The sequence below is a fragment of the Trematomus bernacchii genome, unplaced genomic scaffold (genome assembly GCF_902827165.1).
Source record: "Trematomus bernacchii unplaced genomic scaffold, fTreBer1.1, whole genome shotgun sequence".
NCBI classification, from domain to species: domain Eukaryota; kingdom Metazoa; phylum Chordata; class Actinopteri; order Perciformes; family Nototheniidae; genus Trematomus; species Trematomus bernacchii.
The window spans coordinates 339,028-364,432 of record NW_022987630.1 but is presented as its reverse complement, the minus strand read 5'-3'; the positions used below and the strand labels follow the sequence as shown (position 1 = coordinate 364,432).

Genomic DNA, 25,405 nt, shown 5'->3' with positions numbered 1-25,405 from the left:
ATAGATTTACATTGTTCAATGTTCCAAACTCACATTGGTTTCTCATACAGCATCTCTGTATAGTATGTGTATTCACTCTCTGTCCTACACGGCTTGTTGGAGCTCCTGCCCGCCCCCCTCCCTGTGAGCCCACTGTGCTCTGATTGGTCAGCTCGCCCACTCTGTTCTGATGAGTCCACCACCGTTACAGCGGAACATCAGTGATTATGTGTTACAATGGCGTTTGATAGCAACCAGGAAATGACACCAGTAATGACAAACAGATGAGAATGCTGCGTGGGGTCTGGGTGCCGTGTTGGCGGGACGTTGCGCGGCTCGCTGCTTCGCCCTTTGAGGCTCGAGGAGCGGACAGTGTGAGCTGGCTTAATTTCCTGGTTGCTGCAAGACTGCGAGACAGCGCGAATGGAAGCAGGAAGGGGGGGGGGGCTGCAGCACTCCCAGCTGCGAGGCTCCACTAGCACCCGCACCGTACAAAATGTGCTCTCTGAATGAACTAATGATGTTTAAAACATGTGTTGTTTCCACAGACAGAGAGCAGAGTCTCCAGTCCCCAGCTGTCTGTCTCTGAAGAGTGACTGGTCTAGAGATCAACGTATAAACTTCAGTAATGAACCTGGACCCTCAGACACAAAGTAAGAGTTTCTGCTGTAACCTGACCTGAAGAGGATCCAGTTCTTATATAATCTAATATATTAAACTGTTCTTTAATAATATCATGTGTGCAGTATAGTACAGAACAAAGGCAGCAGAGTTCAGCAAGCTAACATTATTTGAGGATATTTCAATATGCATTTATAGCATCATTGTATCAGTGGCATAAAAAGGTTTTAAATGGCAAAGATATTGATAAATACTCACTAAAAACTAAATATATTGTGCAGAACATTATTTACTACTTGGGCATGTTTATGATATGTATTTTAAAGATGTTTATTAATGATAGTGATAACCTGGTGAGCTGGTTGTGTTTAGCATTAGCAGATATAACAGAGCTTTGTGTGATTACATGTAGAGTCAATGCAAAGACCCAGATCCGTGCCTGGAGACACCAAGAAAGTGAAGAGGTGAAATTCATGTCACCTGCGTATTCGTGCAGCGTGACACATTTCATCTTGAGAGTGACGTTTGTGACGCTCTGCCCATTGGTGAGAATCAGCTCCACTAATGTGACGTGCTGTAAAGGATGTGTTCATCTCCACAGAGGGAAGAGGAAGAGTGGTGTTCCTGTGGAGGAGCAGCTGTCCAGCTGTGCTCTGTGTCAGGACGTCCTGAAGGATCCAGTCTCTACCAGCTGTGGACACTGGTTCTGCAGACAGTGCATCACCTCATACTGGGAGCAGAGACCTCCATCAGGAGACCCCTCCTGTCCCCAGTGTGGAGAAAGATCCAGAACCAGAGCTGGCCTGCAGACAGCCAGTCAGACCAGCTCTGTACGAGGTAAGAGGCCGAACACACGCAGCGTCTTATTCCTCTTCCTGGTTCATTTGTGTTTGAACAGGTATACTGTTGTAGAGCATAGACAGTAAGCTGTTTATAAAACATTTAAACTCAGTCTGTTTGTTGTTGTTTTATTGATATAATTAGATTCTCAGAGCATTTTCCTCATTCTCTCACGTTTCCTTCTCTTCCAGCAGATAGTGGTCTGCAGGAGGTTTTAGATGAACATAGGCTCAGTCTGAGGAGGAGATGTGAACGTGTGACTGAAGGAACTGATCAAAGTGAAACCCTCCTCAACAGGATCTTCACTGAGCTCTACATCACACAAGGCCAGAGTGAAGAGGTTAATACCCAACATGAGGTGAGGCAGCTGGAGACAGCTTCCAAGAAGAAGCCCCTCCATGACACTCCAATCAAGTGCCAGGACATCTTTAAAGCCTTACCTGACCAACAGACTCTCATCAGAGCGGTCCTGACCAACGGAGTCGCTGGAGTTGGAAAAACCTTCTCAGTGCAGAAGTTCACTCTGGACTGGGCCGAGGGTTTGGAAAACCAAGATGTCAGTCTGGTGATCCCGCTCTCCTTCAGGGAGCTGAACCTGATCAAAGGTGAGCAGTACAGTCTTCTCAGGCTGCTCCATGTTTTCCATCCAACCTTACAGAAGGTCACAGCAGAGCAGCTGGCTGTCTGCAAAGTGCTGCTCATCTTTGACGGCCTGGATGAAAGCAGACTTTCTCTGGACTTCAGAAACAATGAGGTTGTGTCTGATGTCTCTCAGCAGTCCTCAGTCAACGTGCTGCTGACAAACCTCATCAGGGGGAAGCTGCTTCCCTCGGCTCTCGTCTGGATAACTTCCAGACCTGCAGCGGCCAATCAGATCCCTCCTGAGTGTGTGGACAGGGTAACAGAAGTACGAGGCTTCACTGACGCCCAGAAGGAGGAGTACTTCAGGAGGAGATGGAGTGATGAAGACCTGTCCAGCAGAATCATCTCTCACATCAAGAGCTCCAGGAGCCTCCACATCATGTGTCTGATCCCAGTCTTCTGCTGGATCACTGCTGCAGTTCTGGACCACATGTTGACTACAGACCAGAGAGGAGAGCTGCCCCAGACCCTCACTGACATGTACTCACACTTCCTGCTGGTCCAGACCAAGAGGAAGAAGCAGAAGTATGAAGAGGGACATGAGACAAGTCCACAGCAGCTGACGGAGGCTGACAGGGAGGTTCTTCTGAAGCTGGGGAGGCTGGCGTTTGAACATCTGGAGAAAGGAGACATCATGTTCTACCAAGAAGACCTGCAGCGCTGTGGTCTTGATGTCACCGAGGCCTTGGTGCACTCAGGAGTTTGTACACAGATCTTCAAAAGAGAGAGAGTGATCTTTGAGAAAACAGTCTACTGCTTTGTTCATCTGAGCATTCAGGAGTTTCTGGCTGCAGTCTACGTGTTGCACTGTTACACCAACAGAGACACAAAGGTACTGGAGAAATTCCTGCTGAGAGACTATAGCAACATCAGAGATCAGGATTACCCATCCCTGGATGACTTCCTGAACGGAGCCATGGAGAAATCCCTCTATAGTGAAAATGGCCACCTGGACCTGTTTGTCCGCTTTCTCCACGGCCTCTCTCTGGAGTCCAACCAGAGACTGTTAGGAGGCCTGCTGGGTCGCACAGACAACAGACCAGAAACCATCCAGAGAGCCATCAGCAACCTGAAGGAGATGAGAAGTAGATCCTCTCCTGAAAGGAGCATCAACATCTTCCACTGTCTGACAGAGATGAAGGACCACTCAGTACATCAGGAGATCACAGAGTTCCTGAAGTCAGAGAACAGATCAGAGAAGAAACTCTCTGAGATCCACTGCTCTGCTCTGGCCTACATGCTGCAGATGTCAGAGGAGGTTCTGGATGAGTTGAACCTGGATCAGTACAACACATCACGGGAGGGACGACTGAGACTGCTTCCAGCTGTGAGGAACTGCAGGAAGGCCAAGTAAGTCCAGATGTGATTAACTTTATAAACTAATGTGGATCAGGAGTTTAATTATTCAAATAAACACTATAACATTTCTGCTGTTTAAATACTGAGAGCAAAATAAACCAACACTGTTCTTCTATTTATTTATAATAATAGTTAAACTGAAGCGTTCCTCTCTTCATATTGAGTGATGGAGGCGACATGTCAAACACATGAAGGACTTGAGAGGTTTCTCAGCATGTGATCACACCACACAGCAGGACTTACAGTTATCACAGAAACATGTTATTATTACTTTCTTTGCTTTTTTCTTTGCTTTTTAAGAAAATATTCACAAAGCATACATAACCAAATAAACACATCTAAGTACAAGATGAACTACATAACAGATGACAAATCAGAAAATACATAATAAAATAATAGTATTAATAATATTACAAATGAAAGAATGGATACATTATGAATACATTATGAATACTCAGGTACACATTAATTATATTCACTGTATTGTTCTATCCCGACCCATTCCTCCCACCTTTCCTCAAAGATATGCATTTGGTTTCTAATCTAGTTGTTTTCTCCGTTACATAGATTTCATTAACTAAGTTATTCCATTGTGAGTTTAGTTATTATCTTTTAGGCACTTCCTCATCATTAGTTTGATGATGGCTTTTCTAATGACCAGAAATAGATAGGAATCTTTCTGTATCTCCTCTGGTGTTTCCCCAGTGATAGGGACAATGGGTTTTTGTTGAGAGAACAAGATATTGGACATTTCTCTTCAAACTGTTTCCCAGAAGTCTCCCAACACATCACAGGCCCAGAATATATGTGTCTGGTTTCTGCTCAGCGCATTCTCTCCAGCATTTTGAAGTGAGGGTTTGTTTGTATTCACTTTGAATCTGGGGTGTCTTAAAGCAGGGGTTCCCAACCTTTATTGTGCCAAGGACCGGCAGATACATTAAAAAAAAATCGCGGACCGGTTGTCAATTTTAACTGATTTTAATATTTACTCACCACCAGCAGGTAGCAACAGAGGCTAATTGTATGTAACAGCCTGAACAAATACTAGAACAATATGCATCCAAAACATATTAACAAAGTTTAAAAAAGAACCGGTGTTGTTTTTTGGTTTTTCGGAAAACCAAAAAACCGACGTTATTCAGTTTTTAAAACCAAAACGGGAAAACAGATAAATCAACGTTTTGGTTTTGTTTGTATGATTTACGGATAATCCAGTGAATGCTGGGAAAACGAGGAGAAGGCGCATTATGAAGGAGATGTCCGGTCGCCAGTGTGTGTGTGTGTGTGTGTGTGTGTGTGTGTGTGTGTGTGTGTGTGTGTGTGTGTGTGTGTGTGTGTGTGTGTGTGTGTGTGTGTGTGTGTGTGTGTGTGTGTGTGTGTGTGTGTGTGTGTGTGTGTGTGTGTGTGTGTGTGTGTGTGTGTGTGTGTGTGTGTGTGTGTGTGTGTGTGTCACTGGCATTTGTTTTCAGAAGATATTATGATAGTGTCGTTCGTTCCGGTGCACTCCCGACAGCATAGCACTACATCGAGATTAAGATTAAACTAATTTATTTTGGGAACAGCCGCATATGCCGGTGTCGGACAGACACAAACACACCGAACACACAGAGCTGAGCTGAGCAGAGCACATACGCACACATGCGCCTTGGTGACTGACTGGACATATCCTTCATAAAACTAATAAAAGGGGGAGTAATCGGGCAGTTCGATGTGTGTAGATGTGTGTGTGGTTAACACGTAGCAGCCTGCAGTCACTCTTAAACTGTTCTGATTAAGTTAAACACAGCGAAGGCGGTGCGTAAAAAGGCACAGCTCTTTACCGAGTATACGTCCCGCTGCCTCCTGATGCTTCAGCCATTTCATGAAGTGAAGGAGGTGTTCCTTCTCTAAAGCAGCTGCGGGCAGCAGATACCGTGAGAGTCCCGGACATTAATTCATAGATCAAGGCAGACTGGTTTACTCTCCTGTTTTGCCAATCCGGTGCTTAAACAAATAGCTCCCTCTACACTCCTGGCCGACATGTCCTTAAAATGAAGTCCGAGTTTGAAATATATCTCAAATAATGTATGCACCACCATTTCCCCACATAAACATAACAGTCTGCAATCAAACGGTTGTCTCCTGTGCGCTCCTCTTCCTACTTGGCGCACCGGTAACATGCTCGTGCGCACAAGAGGCTGAGACCTTAGGCTGAGCCGCCGAATCCCTCGGAACATCATAAAAGCCATTTTCAACGGTTTTCTGGTGAAAGATTAACTAGCTACTGGATGAAATAATATGACTGGTGGCATAGGTGCGAAAATTAAACACTTTTTGAAAAAAATATTATGATAAAATATTTTTATATATTTATAATTCTGCAAATATTACGATAAACTCACAGCTATTTCGCGGCCCGGCAGTAACACCTCCGCGGCCCGGTACCGGTCCGCGGACCGGGGGTTGGGAACCCCTGTCTTAAAGGATGGAGTTAAAAGCTTCATGTGTTTTCTTTCCAGTAGTTTGAGTTGGTTGTGTTCTGAATGTTTCTGCACATTTGTTCCCAATCTGCTTCTGGCATATTGCAGGATCATTCATTTCCCCATTTCTTTGTTACATTAATAATACTGTGTTCATCTTGATTTCTTAATTGTAATATTTGAACCATCTGAGTTAGAAATGTTGTTTCCACTCCAGGGTCATAAACTGTAAGCATGTATTTTATTAATGGCTTGATGTCTTGAAAAGATCTCTTTCTTTAAATGCCGGAAAGATAACTCCTCACTTGGAAGAATGTGAATAAATGGTATTTGAGTAAATCATATTGTAACGAAAGCTGTTCAAAGGACTTCACGTCTTTATCACCGAACATTTGTCCAAATGTCCTCAAGCCCTTAGAAGCCCATAGTTTCAACATGTGGTGGTCTTTGTTCAGTTTGTGAGGAGGGAAGTCTTGATCAGTTCATTTCTTTCAAGAAGATTACATCTTCATATCGTTTTTGATTACGACAGACTTCCCTCCAAACCTTAAGTGAAGCAACAACCCTTTTTTTAATGATTACTTTCTAGTAGTTTCTTTATCATTAAACACGTTTTGATCACAATGTGTTAGAGTTTAAAATCAGATCTATATCATTTCCCACCAATAACAGAGTTATGTCTTAATGCTGATATACTGGGAACATCTGATGCTATCAAGTTGAACATATTGAAACTTTATTGGTTTGTTAATTGTGTTTGTGTGCGCAATAAATGTTCAGATGCTCAGAGAAGCCAAAGCATCCTTCATCCATCATTCACATCCACATATTAACTAACATTTAAATATGTACATCTCTAATATTGTCAAGTGATTAATTTAATTTCTGTTTCTTTTGGTAACAGTCAGTGACAGCAGGAGCACAGACATGTGATCAGATCACACTGACAACTCATTACACTCTATTATCATATATTATTATATATTATATTAAATGGACTAACAGCAAAGGTCTATCAGAACATGTCAAATCTTTTTTCATCAAATGCTTGATGTTAATATAATGTTTCCTCTTTTTAACACATGTTGTAATATATGTTTTATTATAGACTTACTGACTTTGGACTCTCTGGACTCTCAGAGAGTCACTATGAAGTCGTGGCCTCAGCTCTGAAGTCTGACCCCTCTCATCTGAGAGATCTGGACCTGAGTAGGAACACTCTGATGGATTCAGATGTGGAGCTGCTGAGTTCTGGACTAAAGAGTCCAAACTGCAGACTGGAGGCTCTCAGGTCAGTTCACTGACTGCACTTCATATTGATCTGTTTGTGTTTATGATTTTCTGAATTTGAACAAATACAATGTTATTTTTATTCTTTCCGTTTTTGCTAATGACTGAATATTGATCAGAGTAACAGAGAGAAGGTGAATGTGTGAGGGAGAGTGTTTGAGCTTCCACAGACTCACTCTGTGCTCCATGAGTCAGTGGAGATGCTGTCAGTACTGATGAGCTGTGAGGGAGATGAAGGAGTTGTTCAACATCTGATCAAAGTTAAAGTTCCAGATTATCAGTGGATTGTTTCTGCATCATCTCTGACATTAAAACCCTGTTTCACTCTGAACAGATTATTAAACCTGGAGTTATTTCAAACAGGAACATTGTTTTCTAAAGTTACATCATGTTAAATTGCGCGCTCAATAACATTTCCTATGCTCAAAATGTTTCATAGCGTGCTCAGGATAGAGGCACAAAAGTAGCGCCGCACCATGGATGAACAGAGACGCTACACATCAAACAAGCAGAGCCAGCATGCAGCTGACTCATAGACTCATATATACACCTCGATGAGTCATTTCAAACCTTTCATTACATTACAGAGAAAAGCTGTGAGAATGTTGCATAATGTTCAACCTAGAGAACAAACAAACCGTTTATTGAGTCAAGGCTGATAGCATTTAAAGATTTAATAGAATTACAGACGGCTTTAGTTATGCATAAAGCAAACAACAGAATACTGCCAGAGAATATACAAAACACATTAGTTTTAATTCCAGAGGCTGAGCATCATAGGAGGAGATTACATTCTAAGCTTCAGTTAGTTTATTTATTGTAATGGTTTATTTGGTAGGGACATTGCACTTTAACGAACACTTAAAACTATAAATGTGCCAAGCGTAAATATGCCGGATTTAGCTTTGAGCTACTTTCCATCCGCAGTCCCTCACATCAAACATTAAGAACATGACATTTACAAACATAGCAGATACAAATACATGAAATACAAGAAAAGCGCAAAAGAGCAAGAGCAGAATACACAAGTATTTATGACATGGCAAAACAACATAGCAGCATGGATACACAAAGTGCAAGAGAGGAGACCCCTGTGTTAAAGTGCATCTAGTGGTGACCGCACGTTTGCACGTACTGCTTTAAAGCAGATGTGTCTCTTGACTAAAGAAGTGGAATTCTTTGCCGAATGATTTAAAGGGCTGTAAGAACATTTTGATGTTTAAGAAAATGTATAAAGAAAGCGTAATTAGACAGTCTGAAGGTGACTTTTGATTGTGTTCTGGTTTCATGTTTCAGTATTTGTAAGAAACTGAGACTGAAAGAATATTGCTTTGATTTGACTTTTTTATGGTTATTTCATTTATTTATTTTTTCCAATGTCAATAATGGAGCCCAAGTGATATCTGTTACGAGCCAGCTGATCTTTGTTGACAAGAGTTGTGATTTCCTGACCAGTCTCGATGCACATTTGTTTTTCTCTCCACAATTTCTCACACACAAAATGTTCCTTGGAAGAGCTGTGTTTGCTAAGACCCGTGTCCTTTTGTAAGCATGCTTCCAGTCTTTGAAGCCTTTTACGGTGAACGATGCGTCATGATGATGAGCCTTAAACTTTCTACATGGGAAATACGCAGCCTCGCCTTTCACGGAGTATTCAAGCCAGGGTGGGTTTTGGTACCATGAGCTGGAAACACTACGTTTGTTTCCCGGAGAAGAGCCGAGAGGGGAAACTATCCAGGACTTCCTGTTTTGGTTTATCCACGCCAAGGTCCTCTGGAACTAGAAAACTAACATCTCCAAGATCACGCAGACTTTCATTCAGAGTTTCATAGCTAAATAAAAACATGATATTACACTAATCTCTCAACATAGTTTAATACAAACATAAATATTAGGACAAAGCTCTACAGATAACAACACTAAACATAATAATACAACAATTCAATGTTTTTAATCAGCCCTGATTTCTCATGGGCCCAAATCCTGGATGGGGGGGGGGCATACGTTAATAACTTCCATCCATAGAGTTGTACATGTCCTTATATTCATGTTTCATTTTGAAGAGTAAGAAGTAAGAACTGCAGACATACATGCTGACTGTTTCTTAAAGGAACTGTAATAGATGTTAGTTGTAAAAAGTAAATCTATGTATTTAATATTTAGTAAACGATAACGTCTGAATAAAGGTCATCTGAAGTCATTTTAGTTTTACATTGTGGTGGGAATTTATTGATCAAATGTGGAGAGAGAATCAAAGCATTCAGCTCTTTGTGGTATTTTATTTCTTGAAGAAAGTTCAGTCAGTCACACAGAGAGCATACAGTCTGCAGAGAGGAAGAGGAAGAGTAGAGTTTGGGTTGCATATTTAAACACAGAGAGAGGAGAAAGGGAGGGGGGAAGCTTGGTGATGATGAAGGAGCATTCTGGGAGTTAGGGAGTTAGGGAGGCCGTATCAGGAAGTCCTCAGTTCACCTGAGGTGAAGGTCATACTGTTGGTGCACATAGAGAGTCACTAACAACACTGCAACACATCTTCTTCATAAGGACTTTCCCCAAGCTTAGCTCAGAAGTGTGAGAAGTAGTAAATATAGATAAACATTAGCAAATAAGAATCACACAATGATATTATTAAAGTAAGTAAGTCAGTATAATATGTTTCTATTACATACACGATAAAGTTCACTTTCTGAAGTAGACAGATGTTTCTGTTCAGATTCATTTAAATGTTGAGTAACATCTGATTGGATTATAAACAGATTCTTATCCTCATCATGTTTTCTTTATTCAGACTGAGTGGCTGCGTGTTGTCAGGGATCAGCTGTTCTGCTCTGATCTCAGCTCTGAAGTCCAACATCCATCTGAGACATCTGGACCTGAGAGGGAACGCTCTGCAGGATTCAGGAGAGAAGCTGCTGAGAGATCTTCTGGAGAGTCCAGACTGCAGACTGGAGACCCTCAGGTCAGTAAGGGGTCTCTGCTGGTTCAGCAGTATTGTATGAAACACAGGGAGGTGTTTCTCTCACTGGGGAATCACAACAGATCAGTGATGTTACCCACTGACTGCAGGCTCTTTCATTCTTCCATCAACTATAGAAGGCCAGCTGAAAATGCAAAGCCACATTTAGTAAGTAATCAACTTTCCACCAGACATATGGGATTTGACAGAAGAGTGGAAAAGGTAGTCTGTTTTTGATGGGATGTTTTGAGCTCCTTGACTAATGACTGTTACTTCCTGTAATGCAGCTGAGAGCTGTGGCAGTCAGTCGTAGTGTTTGCAGAGAAGATATGATGGGATGTAAAGCATGAGATCAGTCAGGACTCTGAAGCTGACTCAAAGAACAAACACTTATTTTAAACTGGATCCATAACTGTTGGATTGTGTTCATCCCTACAGGATCAGAGAGGATGAGACGATCAGAGCCAAGATCCAGAAGAACTGTGAGTACTGAATATCCTCCATTCATCAAGATATCTGATCTTTAAAGGTCTTTATAGAACAACAACAATATCTTTTAATTCCATGTTGTTACAGCTCTATTCAAACATTTTGGCTGCTAATGTTTCTCTTTGTTCAAGTTTAATTATTCTTTCTCTGTCACCTCTTCTCTCCATCAGGTGACTCCGATGTGCAACAGGAAGTGAAGACAGACAGAAAGGTGAGAGAGGAGCAGTTGAACAGAGTGAAGTGTATTTATTTCACCACTGAATTCAAATATAAATCTTTGGGCTGTCGAGTTAAACGCTATAACGCTCGCAATTGATCGAAATGATTCAGGTATTCGATTATGAGTTAAGAATATTTCTATTGAATTAGTGTTTGTTTCTTTTTTTAAATGGGAGGAATCTAAGAGGATTACATATCACCAAGTTGATGCAATAAATGTATATGACGGTGCCATTTAAAATATCTGGATCCCCGACGAAATGGGAAATATTCCTACTGGCTTGCACTTCTGCTCTGTGATTGGCTGGTAATACTGTACTGTGGTTGGCTGATAATACTGTGCTGTGATTGGCTGGTACTTCTGCTCTGTGATTGGCTGGTAATACTTTTCTGTGATTGGCTGGTACTTCTGTTCTGTGATTGGCTGGTAATACTTCGCTGTGATTGGCTGATAATACTGTGCTGTGATTGGCTGGTACTTCTGCTCTGTGATTGGCTGGTAATACTTTGCTGTGATTGGCTGATAATACTGTGCTGTGATTGGCTGGTACTTCTGCTCTGTGATTGGCTGATAATACTGTGTTTTGACCGTTTGAAATTGTAAATGAACTCAGATGATCCAGACTAATTTGCATTTTTCAAATAATAAATAAATAACTTTGTTTGTTCCAGGCTCCTGAATCCTTCTCACCTGAACACACAACTGGATCTTCATACAGGTAATGCTATAACATGACCAAACATTATTTAAACACATTCGAAATATATATTTATTTTATTGTGTTTAATTTCATGTCTTTCACCATGAGGTATTTCATCCAATCTCTTTCTAACAGACATAAATAAAATAATGCCTCTGTGTGTAGGATTGTTTTCTTGTACCAGTCTAGATCCTCGCTGGATAGATATTTAGTTAATTTAATGACATTTTGTGTACACACACATCCTGATGCATGTGGACACATTCAGTGATGTTCCTGTAATCATCAGGTGTTTCAGATCTTTCAACAAACCCTCCTCCAGGTCAGACTCCAGCTGGATGAACACCTGTCAGTCAGAACACAGGCCAGTGAAGGCTTGTTGTAGTAACTTGTCCCCTGTGTGTCTACAGCTTCAGGTGTCCTGGTCCAGGTGCGTTCCAGTGTGCATCGACTGGCCTGGTGTTCGTCATGGCTCAGGAGGCGGAGCTTCTGTACAGGACGGTCCCTTGGGATGAGAGCCTCCTCCAATCAGCTGGCAAGCAGGCAGCAGGGCCGCTGTTCGACGTGAAGAGTTCTGATGAAGCTGCCGTCGTCCAGCTCCACCTGCCACACAGTGAGACAGAGGAAGGTAAGGACATCTAGTGTTAACAAATATACACTTATATAAGGTTTCTGTGGCACCTTTTAATATCCACTACCGCTCAAAGGTTATGAAGCAGCTTTATTAAACTAGTTTAACAAAGATAACAACTGTATAATTCAGACACCAAACAGTCTCTTCACTGTAATATTAAAGACATTTAAACTGTGATTGGTCAGTCCACAGCATGCTCAGCTGCTAACAGTGCTAAGTCAACGCTAACTCTCTGTTACTGTTGTGATGCTAAGCTAGCAGTTTGATTAATTCTTACTTTGTTATCCATCTGTTGCTCTTTCTGCTCTTTACATTGTCAGTCTAGCTGAACCATGTACAAAACAAAACAACAGACAACAACATTTATAAGTTAGACTTTCTACGCCCTGAAAGCTTTAGAGCAGGGGTTCCCTGCCGGGCCGCGAAATAGCTGTGAGTTTATCGTAATATTTGCAGAATTATAAATATATAAAAATATTTTATTATCATAATATTTTCGCACCTATGCCACCAGTCATATTATTTCATCCAGTAGCTAGTTAATCTTTCACCAGAAAACCGTTGAAAATGGCTTTTATGATGTTCCGAGGGATTCTGCGGCTCAGCCTAATGCTGCGTTCACACCGGACGCGATGCGAATATTCGCTTTGCTCTAATCGCTCCTATCGCATCGCTCTAAACGCTCGAGTTTCACCGCGGCTGTCAGCTGTGTTTACTCGCATCATTCAAACAAGACGCGCTGGCTCGGGAGCTACAACTACAACAAAATGAACATATTTTACTGTGATTAAATTGTAATACACGTTTCTAAATGATGCCGAAGTAACAACATACTGATACCGGTTAGTAACAACCATGAATTAATGCTTTGACAAGTCTGCAGACAGACGGCAGGCAAAACACCTTTTAAAATGCGTGTTTTTTGAATGAAGATCGGGTCGACCAGGCTAAGCTAACGCAGTATATGCTCATTCCACACTCATAACAACGGCCTACAGACATAAATAAACCAGCGACTGTATTCGCCATGACACAGACAGTCTGTGGTTTGTACTTGTTTAACTTTTGTCCAGTTTCTGAACAGATATGAGGAGCTGTGAGCTCTGTGTGCTAACTGCTAACAGCTAACGGCTGATGTTGTGTGGTTGAACGTCAGTTGAGACGTCAGGCTGAGATCCCAACACAGTCTCACGGCATTTCGTGTTATAGTCACAAAATTAATCTATTGATTCGTGTTCACCAACACGATTTCGCCATTTTTTTCGTGTCACACAGAACAATTTTAAAAGCAATGTAAATAATAACAAATTAGAAGGAAAAAGACATTTAAAAAAATACAGATTTAAGTATTCTGACACAGAACGATTTTAGAAGCAATGTATTTCTATTGGTAGTATGTTTCATGCCTGCACCAAATAATAACAAATTAGAAGGAAAAAAAGATGACATAAAATACAGATGTCAGTATTCTGAGGCTCTGAGCCATTTCTTTTCCTCACTGACGGCAACAAAACTCAGACATTATACAATTTAAAATAAAAGGGATAGGGTTAGGCTTAGGGTAAGATATTGAGTAAGAACATGTTTTTATGAACCACACAGCTTCTGGTCTTCCAAGACCCGACCGGACAAAAAGACGTGTTGCAGGCACGAAACATACTACCAATAGAAATACATTGCATTTAAAATCGTTCTGTGTGACACGAAAAAAAGGTGAAAATCGTGTTGGTGAACACGAATCAATAGATTAAACACGAAATGCCGTGAGACTGGGTTGGAGATCCTCACCGCTGATTGGCTTCCGCGTCACGTGAATTTGACGCTCGAGTTGAAAAAATTGAACTCTCGCGTTTAACGCGGCACCGTTCAATCGCCTCAATCGCGTGATTCGCGCCGCGTCCACCGCTTCATGCTCGCCGTCGGATCGAATTCGCATCTGTCCGCGTCTGTCCGCATCTCTGCATTGACTTTACATGTAATCGCGCCACCCCCAAACATCGCATCGCGTCCGGTGTGAACGCAGCATAAGGTCTCAGCCTCGCACGAGAATGTTACCGGTGAGCCAAGTAGGAAGAGGAGCGCACAGGAGACAACCGTTTGATTGCAGACTGTTATGTTTATGTGGGGAAATGGTGGTGCATACATTATTTGAGATATATTTCAAACTCGGACTTCATTTTAAGGACATGTCAGCCAGGGGTGTAAAGCTTTTTAAGCACCGGATTGGCAAAACAGGAGAGTAAACCAGTCTGCCTACCTATTAATCTATGAATTAATGTCCGGGACTCTCACGGTATCTGCTGCCCGCAGCTGTTTTATAGAAGGAAACCCTCCATCACTTCATGAAATGGCTGCAGCATCAGGAGGCAGCGGGACGTATACTCCGCCTCTGAGAAGTGCAGCACCAGCGGGTAAAGAGCCGTGCCTTTTTACGCACCGCCTTCGCTGTGTTTAACTTAATCAGAACAGCTTAAAAGAGTGACTGCAGGCTGCTACGTGTTAACCACACACACCTCTACACACACACACACACACACACACACCTCTACACACATCGAACTGCCCGATTACTCCCCCTTGTATTAGTTTTATGAAGGAGATGTCCAGTCAGTCACCAAGGCGCATGATGTGTGTGTGTATGTGCTCTGCTCAGCTCAGCTCTGTGTGTTCGGTGTGTTTGTGTCTGTCCGACACCGGCATTTGTTTTCAAATGTTTATGCACAGTAATTTACACACATATGGCTAACTCCATATATGCGGCTGTTCCCAAAATAAGTTATATCGAGTTATATCTCGATGTAGTGCTAAATGCTGTCGGCGTGCACCGGAACGAACGACACTATCATGATATCTTCTGAAAACAAATGTCACACACACACACACACACACACACACACACACACACACACACACACACACACACACACACACACACACACACACACACACACACACACACACACACACACACACACACACACACACACACACACACACACCTCCTTCATAATGCGCCTTCTCCTCATTTTCCCAGCATTCACTGGAGTATCCGTAAATCATACAAACAAAACCAAAACGTTGATTTATCTGTTTTCCCGTTTTGGTTTAAAAACTGAAAAACGTGGTTTTTTGGTTTTCCGAAAAACAAAAAAACAACACCGGTTCTTTTTTAAACTTTGTTAATATGTTTTGGATGTTGTTCTAGTATTTGTTCAGGCTGTTACATACAATTAGCCTCTGTTGCTACCTGCTGGTGGTGAGTAAATATTAAAATCAGTTCAAATTGACAACTGGTCCGCAATTTTTTTTTAATGTATCTGCCGGTCCTTGGCACAATAAAGGTTGGGAACCCCTGCTTTAGAGAACTCTTCACACATCTAGAGAATCACTCAGACATGAGACCGGACACAGTCAAGCTGTTCTGACAAACAATTCAGCATTCTTATAAATACACAAATAATTAATAAAGTTTATGCATAAGAGTAAATGCTCCCATCCAGAAAGATCACAGGGGGCGGAACAATAATGAAACATTAAAATAAAAGGTGGAGGATATAAACTGGTACATCCTAGTGAGGCTCCAAAGTGAATGACATTAGATGAACATTAGCTCTGAACTAAAGTGGTGTGACATTGAATATGATGAAGCTGTTTCAGCAGCAATGCAACAGATGACCAGCTCTTTGCTCCACAGCGCTGCTCCTGGACGGCCTGTTGTCTGTCGTCCACATCACGGATGAAGGCCTGAGCATCTTGGAGCCGCTGGAGGTCACACCCACTCACGTGGTGGTGAAGGTGCCTCACCTCTCTTTCTATGGCCTGGTCTGGGATAGCATTAAAAGGTTTCTGCTTCTGCGGATAAAGGGCCAAGTTCTGGTGTTCCTACGACCCCCGGGCAGAGAGGAACAAATACTGGATGTACATCTGCTGCAGAACAACGTCTCTGAGGAGGAGGTAAAGCTCACCATAAAACCACAGCTGTTTCCACACACACTGCTCCTCTTTTCAAACTTTATTGGTTGTGAGAAGAATCTGATCTATCTGAACTGAATATTCTTTAGCATATATTGCTTGAGCAGGTTTAATAATTCATTCTTAATTATTTACTTGGAGTGCCAAACTCTACTTTGGTTATCAAACTCGAAGTTTACCTTAAAGGTGGGGTAGGTAAGTTTGAGAAACCGGCTCGAGATACACTTTGTGTTATATTCCATGGAATGCTCTTAACATCCCAATAGCAATGAATATCTTAAGTGCTTTGACAAAAAAAACATTAAAAAATATCATCTGTGGAAGCTGTAGTACTGTAAAAAGTACGACCAATCATCTGAGCCGGCCCGGCTAAAATAACTGGATGGCCTACCTGCCTGTCAGCCTTCCATCTGTGCACAAACTTATCTCGTGCCCTCATTGGTCATGTGTGCGTTCGTGTGTGTTGGAGGAGGGGCTCTGTAAGGAAGTGGGAGATTTTCTCCGGCTATGTATTTTCAAATTCTAGCGCACTCAAGCTGGTTTCTCCAAAATTACCTACCCTACCTTTAAGTGACAGATGTTGGCATTTAAAAAAAACAGGCGTTTGATCAGCATTGCCCATCTGATCCAGGGGGTATGAGTGCTTCTTCCTCAGCTTGATCACATGTCGCTGATAGGTCAGGAGCTTCTCTCTGAAGTCTGAGGGCAGGTGCTGGGCAAGGCTTGTCCTGCAGGCCGTTACGTGACATCAGTGTTGTGGCAGATCAGCACTCACAATAGGAAAGAATGAAACAGGGTAACACTTTATTTTGATCAGGTCGGTGAGGTAGGGGTTGATTAGTTGATGATCAGCAGATAAGCAACTTTAGAGTTTAGTTGACTATTACATTAAGCATTAGTTGATGATCAACAGATAAGCAACTTTAGAGTTTAGTTGACTATCTGTTGATCGTCAACTAATCTAGAGTTGACTATCAGTATACTTTTAGTAGGCATTATCCACTAAGCGTTTGTAGGCATGTGTTAGGACTATCCAATTAAAGTGAAAAACAGTTGAGAACAGTAGAAAGTCTATAACCTATCAACAGAACACATACATTCATCCACTAATTGAATGCACAACTGATCAGAAACACTGGATAACTGAAGTCAATACCAGGCTATAAAGCACAGTAAAACAAACACTATAGGCAGGATATCAGAGAAAGAAAGCTTTTTTTATTTTAAGAATATGTTAATACCAGAGATGGGGTCGTTACTAAAAAAAAGTAATATATTACATATTACATATTACTTTAAAAAAAAAGTAATATATTACACTACTTCGTTACTCTCTACATAAAGTAACTCGTTACTTTACTCGTTACTTCACTCGTTACTTTACTCGCAGGGCCGGCCCGCCCCTCCCTACAGGCAGATCACGCAGACTGCTAAAGTTTCAAATGTTCTCTTTAGTTCAGTTTCCATTGTCGCATAAGACTGATCCAGATAGCTCTGACTATGGCTGTCCTCTGTCTCCTGCTATCTGTATTTTGCGCAGTATATCTCTGAACGATGCGATGGTGATTCCACTGTGCAAATGGGCAACATTACCTCTACTATGAAGGATGCTACAAGCCTGTCCATCTCTGCTTTGGTTACCGGTCCTCCAAATTCTCATTTGTGCCGCTTCGGAGTCGGCGGCGGCGCACTCACAACATCCTCACGCTGGGTTCGGGGGTCCTTAGCTATTAGCTTCACCTTAGCATGTGTTCTTTGCAGGTGTTTGTTGAGGTTTGACGTGGTGTTTGCAGCAGTGGATAACAGCTTCTGGCCTGGACACAGTTTGCACCTCACCGTCACATTCCTGTCTATTCTTCGGACGAACTCAAAATAATGGACATACCTCCACCCCTCGAAAGTTATCGCTGACTCAGCCATGTTTATGCAGCACTGCAGGCGGAGATGTGGACGCGCAAATCGCGCAGATTACGTACATATAAACCTGCGGCGGAAACCCCTCTTGTCTGTCAGTGTGATTATGACTGATTTTATAAAAGTAACGAAGTAACGCGTGTCGGGGCAATGTTAGTAACTGTAGTGTGATTACTGAATTATAAAAGTAACGCGTTACACTACTCCGTTACCGACAAAAGTAATATTATTACAGTAACGCGTTACTTTGTAACGCGTTGCACCCAACTCTGGTTAATACATTTTATTAAAATGTTATTATTTCCAGTTTGTTTAAAAGCACAACACATTAACATACATGGAGACACATGGTTATTACTTGATGGTTATTCCAACTGCATCTGGCTCTTGGGCAACGTATCACTTCATGCTGTGCATCACGAGCCTGTTGCACTTAGACCTCTGCTGTTCCCTGTAAATACAATCAAAACACTAAATTGAGTACAAATCAGGACACACCATGTGTTTTCCTCAACAACAAAAATCACATCCGTCTTGAAATCATAACGAGCCAGTTTACATTAGCTGTTAACAGACGGTAACAGAGGTGCTATTCACATGCATTACAAGGGGTTTAAGCCATCAAAAAAAAGGCTGGTTTGCAAGAAAATGAACCAAATAGTCATGATATTGATATAGTTCATAAAATGTCCAACTACATATTTTTAACCCCACCTCATGCTCAGAGATGTATATAAAGTGGCACATGGGTCCTAGAATAAAAAGAACAGACGATTATTTCAACTTTTATCTTGATAAGTGAGAGCGCATGCCAGTCTACATGAATGCAGGGCAAGGCACGTTTCTGTCCAAAGGTTCCATGATGGAGTCGATAATGTTTTAAAATATCACTTTGAGTGGTGACACTAGTGCTGCATAGTTTACATCTCCATCCCATCTGTGATTCAAAAAATAGAAATGGGTACGTTTACCTGATGCTCATTATATTAGTATGTAAACATAACACGTCTTGAATTAACCTCTGAAACAACAACTAGTCTGACACACTCAAGGGCTTACCTAATGTGAACCTGAAGTCGATAGCAGGAGGCAAAATGTCTTCAAGAGGAGGTGGGACTGTTTTCTGGGGAGGCAAATAAAAGAACAAAATAGTTACATGATGACAATGTAACAATCATTTCAGTAGAATTCATTAACCTGTTTCACACCTTCCCCCCGGTACCGGGCGGATAAACGCGTCATTTGCAGGAAACAACGTCTAAGGAATCTTAATATTGAATAAAACTATGAATGTGTTATATCCATGTAACGGGAAGAAACTCAGCTAACTGATCTTTTTAATTTTTTTTTTCAAAAAAAAACCCACAATGCTAGCACTCAGCCTCTGAATTAGCCTCGATCAAAAAAACGGGACCGACAAAGGCACATAAACTCACTCAGAACTCCCTTATTACTTATCCTAGATGCACAACCAAACACTATTTTTTGGTGTCCTGGAGACACTGAATCTAACGGTGCCCACCTCAACACTCAGTGATAAACATTCGCGACGCTATCAACGAAAGTGTACATCATCACATGTGGAGCCAAGAAGCTAAACATGTAAATATGGCTCACCTTGGTCAAAAGTGGTCTTCAATGGCATTAAAACGATAAAAAAACGATGCTGCAGTTAATCCATAGGTTCATCCTATGTGTCTGTGCCTTCTTTGAAATTATTTCTGATAATCCATAAGCAATACAACTGCGTTTTAGTTTCCAAACTCCAGAAGGAGACATTCCTCCAGTTTAGTTTCGCTTTCCACACGCGAAGCGGCAACATTTTTTCTTTATAATGTGTGTCTATGTGAGTCTCCTCCTTCGATTCTATTGGCTCTAACGGTCACAAGGGTATGTCAACCAACCAGATCGAGCAAGGGGGGCCAGAGATAGGTCAAATCCACCCAAATGACCCCAGATGGCCCAGTTTTTGGCTAAATCTCTCTAAAAAGGTCAAATTTCACTTGTTTTGCATCAATCTTGATACAGGGTACTTATTATATGTTGTACTTTGGATTCCTAAAGCTTTTAGTCTACTAACCCATCATCCAAGGGTAGTTTTCACTATCTGTAAAAAATAATTTTTGGACGGACACTATAATTTACAGTTTTTTACTATGTAAAATCTGAATTTTCTTTAAAATAAAAAACATTTATATTGATTCTGACACTTCTACATCCAACTCACAGGTTTATCATTACTTTGAGAAAAGATTATTAATTTAACCCTTTTAGAAGGGAAGATATGGTCATTTGTTCTGGGAATGTCATTTTCGAGCCTGAGACCTGAAAAACAGGCTCAGAGTGGAACAGGTTAAAACATATTTAATTCAATTAATTGAATCAAACATAATTAAAATATAAGTATCATTTAAAACGGTATTGTATTTATATACATTTATAAGGATGGCATTTATTAAGGATAGTATTGGTAGATACCAGTACAATTCCATGATTCTCTACACAGCAGATCCTAATTACTTCAATATACACTCCTTTATCTCGTTTGCATACTGTCTAATATCTATTTTACGTTGTAGTAAAACATCTCCTTAATAAAACGGTATTTATTGATATTTCTCGCTAAAGACTGCATTTTACTGGACTACATTGAACACATCTTGCTGACGTTATAAATCCATCTTCGCCCAATTCACAATTTTACTGAATTGCGCATGAATGCACCTTAACTGAAGAGAGCTAACGTTCTCTCCTGCAGATTCAAACATGGATTTGCATCTATAGCGTTGCATAAGCATGAAAAATATAGTTTTAGTTGCACTTCATATTGTATAATAACAACTCGATGCTGTAACTGCAGACTATGAGTTTAAATTGGGTACACATCTAAGATTGTAGAAAGATAATTAATTGCTCACAGTAAAACAAACGGTGAAATACATACAAAGGAATATCAAATCGGCGCATTAGTGACTTACTCTTACATAACCGCTGGGTTATAAAGTAGTAGGGAATAGCTTTAGCGGAGGTATTTTACCGCACAACATGCAGCAGAGCCTCTGAGCCCCGCGGCCGCATCACGGTGCCCGGCAAACGCTTAGAGCGGCACAGGGGAACAGTTTGCGGAGTTGATTCTTAATACGTGCTCTTAACTTAACCACATAATTGTGTCGGTAGGCACTTGATGCAAACTTTGCCCAACACCATTTGCGTGAAGAAATAGACTACATGAGCACAACAGGGCTGAGTCTAACTTTAACAGCAGTAATGGCGCTGGCATGTCGATGTTCCGTTCAAAACAGTGAATACAAGAAAAGTAAATAACACTTGCTAGTTAAAAGCAGTAATTAATAACTCAGGTGGCATGCTTACTTGTTTTACGATGGTTTGAGGAGGATCCAACGCAAACACGTGTCCAACTGCCGAAGAATCGCTGTAAAGAGGAACAGGAAGTCTCACACCGCGGTATTCTCGTTTGAGGGCGTGGCATGACCGTGGCGTTGACAAAAGCATTTTCATGAAGTTTTCCAAAACGTATTTATAAGAAAGTTCAGGAAAATGTGATATTAATTTACAAATTAATGAGTTCTTAACACATGTTCTCATTGTTGCTTAAGTGTTACTTATTTAGACGCACATTGAAAAAAAAGTAATTTAGGGCAAGTCAATTACATAAATAATGTTTTTCTTAATTAACAAGATTATTATCTCAGAATTCCAGGAAAAGTTCTTGTGAAAAACCTTTTTTCCTCAAGTGAATGCTTCTGTATTTATCTTATATATTAGTCAAATAAAACAGGAACAGGTGTTCCTAACTCAAAAATTACATACATTATAAATAAATAACTAAATATTCACACAAAGCCAGAGTCAAGACTAAATTGAATTGCATTGCAGTGTCACAAGATTTGTTTTCAATCAATTTCAGTCAAGATTTTGTGGTTCCTAATGTGGTCATAGTGACAAAAATAAAAGCACAAATTCATGAACTGTCGAGGAGAAAAAAGATAACCTTCGGGTTAGACCTTGAGAAGATTATCCATTTCCAGCAAATCATTTTGTCAGCATGTTTACTGTGTTAACCTGTTCCACTCTGAGCCTGTTTTTCAGGTCTCAGGCTCGAAAATGACATTCCCAGAACAAATGACCATATCTTCCCTTCTAAAAGGGTTAAATTAATAATCTTTTCTCAAAGTAATGATAAACCTGTGAGTTGGATGTAGAAGTGTCAGAATCAATATAAATGTTTTTTATTTTAAAGAAAATTCAGATTTTACATAGTAAAAAACTGTAAATTATAGTGTCCGTCCAAAAATTATTTTTTACAGATAGTGAAAACTACCCTTGGATGATGGGTTAGTAGACTAAAAGCTTTAGGAATCCAAAGTACAACATATAATAAGTACCCTGTATCAAGATTGATGCAAAACAAGTGAAATTTGACCTTTTTAGAGAGATTTAGCCAAAAACTGGGCCATCTGGGGTCATTTGGGTGGATTTGACCTATCTCTGGCCCCCCTTGCTCGATCTGGTTGGTTGACATACCCTTGTGACCGTTAGAGCCAATAGAATCGAAGGAGGATACCTACATAGACACACATTGTAAAGAAAAAATGTTGCCGCTTCGCGTGTGGAAAGCGAAACTAAACTGGAGGAATGTCTCCTTCTGGAGTTTGGAAACTAAAACGCAGTTGTATTGCTTATGGATTATCAGAAATAATTTCAAAGAAGGCACAGACACATAGGATGAACCTATGGATTAACTGCAGCATCGTTTTTTTATCGTTTTAATGCCATTGAAGACCACTTTTGACCAAGGTAAGCCATATTTATATGTTTAGCTTCTTGGCTCCACATGTGATGATGTACGCTTTCGTTGATAGCGTCGCGAATGTTTATCACTGAGTGTTGAGGTGGGCACCGTTAGATTCAGTGTCTCCAGGACACCAAAAAATAGTGTTTGGTTGTGCATCTAGGATAAGTAATAAGGGAGTTCTGAGTGAGTTTATGTGCCTTTGTCGGTCCCGTTTTTTCGATCGAGGCTAATTCAGAGGCTGAGTGCTAGCATTGTGGGTTTTTTTTGAAAAAAAAAATTAAAAAGATCAGTTAGCTGAGTTTCTTCCCGTTACATGGATATAACACATTCATAGTTTTATTCAATATTAAGATTCCTTAGACGTTGTTTCCTGCAAATGACGCGTTTATCCGCCCGGTACCGGGGGGAAGGCGTGAAACAGGTTAAAAGGAATTTAAAACAGATTTCAATGAAAAGGTAATTACACCTGACTAACAATAGATTGATTAAACATAAAGTCAAGAGATTATTTTGTAATAATGTTCACACTGTTTTTTGGTAGTATGGAAGAGGACGCTTTGGTAACACCTGGAAAAGAAAGAGATCTTGGGTGTTTGGTATACTCGAGATCAAAGCTGCAAGCAGACGTCCCATTCTTCGCCTAGTAAAGAGAAGAAACAAGGAGACCCTTGTTCCCATCATCAAGAAGCATATCAAGCCTCAAAGTCTTGTTGTGAGTGATGAGTGGAGAGCATATGCCAGTCTTTCCCAAGAGGGCTACAGGCATGTCAGGGTCAACCACAGCCAGCAAAATAAAAGGAGAAGAGAAAATACAGGCAGAGGGCAGGGTCTCTGTAGATACAGACACCATCACACACTTCTATCTATACATTGTTTTTTAGGAAATTCCTACATATTATACCTTTAACGGTTGACCTTGGCCTCAGGGTAGATCAATAATTTTATGTTCTTCTGTTGGTCAGGTGTCGTTGTTTATTTTATTTATAGTTATTAAACTGTTCAAATCTGCAGTGCAGTGATTTATTTCCGTTTGCCTGGTATTGACTACCAGCTGGTAGATAATGTGTTTCAAACTTTATTTTTGACCATTTCACAACTGTTCAGTGTTTTTACTATATTTGTAGTATATTCTTAAAATAAAAAAGCTTTCTTTCTCTGATATGCTGCATATAGTGTTTGTTCTACTGTGCTTTATAGCCTGGTATTAACTTCAGTTATCCAGTGTTCGTGATCAGTTGTGCAAAACATTTAGCTTTATTCCCATGTCTGTTGCATATAATTAATAATAATAATAATAATAAATTGAATTTATATAGCGCTTCTCATCTGCCAAGACAAATCTTGAAGCGCTTCACAGCAAAGGACACTGATACAATTTGAGAGATTAAACAAATAATAATAATACAAATTATTAAAACAAAATTAAATTAAAAATTAAAAATTAAAAATTAAAAAATTAAAAATTAAAAATTAAAATAAATAAATAAAATAAAAGTCGGAGATAGCGATGAAAATGGCAATACTCCAGGTGTACCATGCTCAAAGTTTATTGGAAGGCCTGCCGAAAGAAGAGGGTCTTAAGGCCGGTTTTTAAGACCTCGGTGGAAGGGGCAGATCTCGGCTGATCTGGGAGGGAGTTCCAGAGGCGCGGGGCGAATGAGCAGAAGGCTCGGTCTCCCATTGTTCGGAGACGTGTGCGGGGGATGTAAAGAAGAGGAGCGTGGCTGGAGCGTAGAGAGCGGGTAGATGTCTGGGTATGGATGAGGTCACAGAGGTATTTTGGGCTTTGTCCATTCAGGGCTTTGTAAGTGAGGAGCAGAACCTTAAACTGGATCCTGTAGTGGACTGGGAGCCAGTGTAGTTGTGCAAGTATGGGGGTTATGTGTGCGGACCTTTTTGTACCGGTGAGAACTCTGGCTGTACTGTTCTGGACAAGTTGCAGGCGGTTGATGGATTTGGCTGGGAGACCGGAGAGGAGTGCATTGCAATAATCTAGTCTTGAGAAGACGAGTGCATGAACCAGTTTTTTGGTGTCATCAGTTGAGAGTGAGGGCTTCAGTCAGGAAATGTTTTTCAGGTGAAAGAAGGAGGTCTTGGTGATGTGTTTGATGTGGGCTTGGAAAGACAGAGTGGGGTCAAACCTTAGACCGAGGTTGGTGACAACGGAGGAGAGAGAAATGAGCTGACCATCAAGGGAGGGGCTGATGTTGGCGGCCTTGGCAAGCTGGTCGGTGGTGCCTATCAGGATTGCCTCAGTCTTGCTGCTGTTGAGCTGGAGGTAGTTGGTGGTCATCCAGGAGCGGATGTCTTCCAGGCAGGTGTTTAGTGTTTGGATAGTATTGGTGGTATTGGGTTGTGTTTTGATATAGACCTGGGTGTCGTCAGCATAGCAGTGGAGGTTGATGTTATGTTGTCTGATGATATGACCCAGAGGTAATAGATAGATTAAAAACAGGATCGGCCCCAGCACTGAGCCCTGTGGGACCCCGCATGTCACTGCGGTGTCATCAGACC

The 25,405-nt window shown here is 41.0% G+C and overlaps 1 pseudogene; it reads left to right on the top strand.

Annotated features, from left to right (window-relative positions):
* Window positions 1–25,405, top strand: part of LOC117484569 — a 154,472-nt pseudogene that overhangs the window by 4,443 nt on the left and 124,624 nt on the right.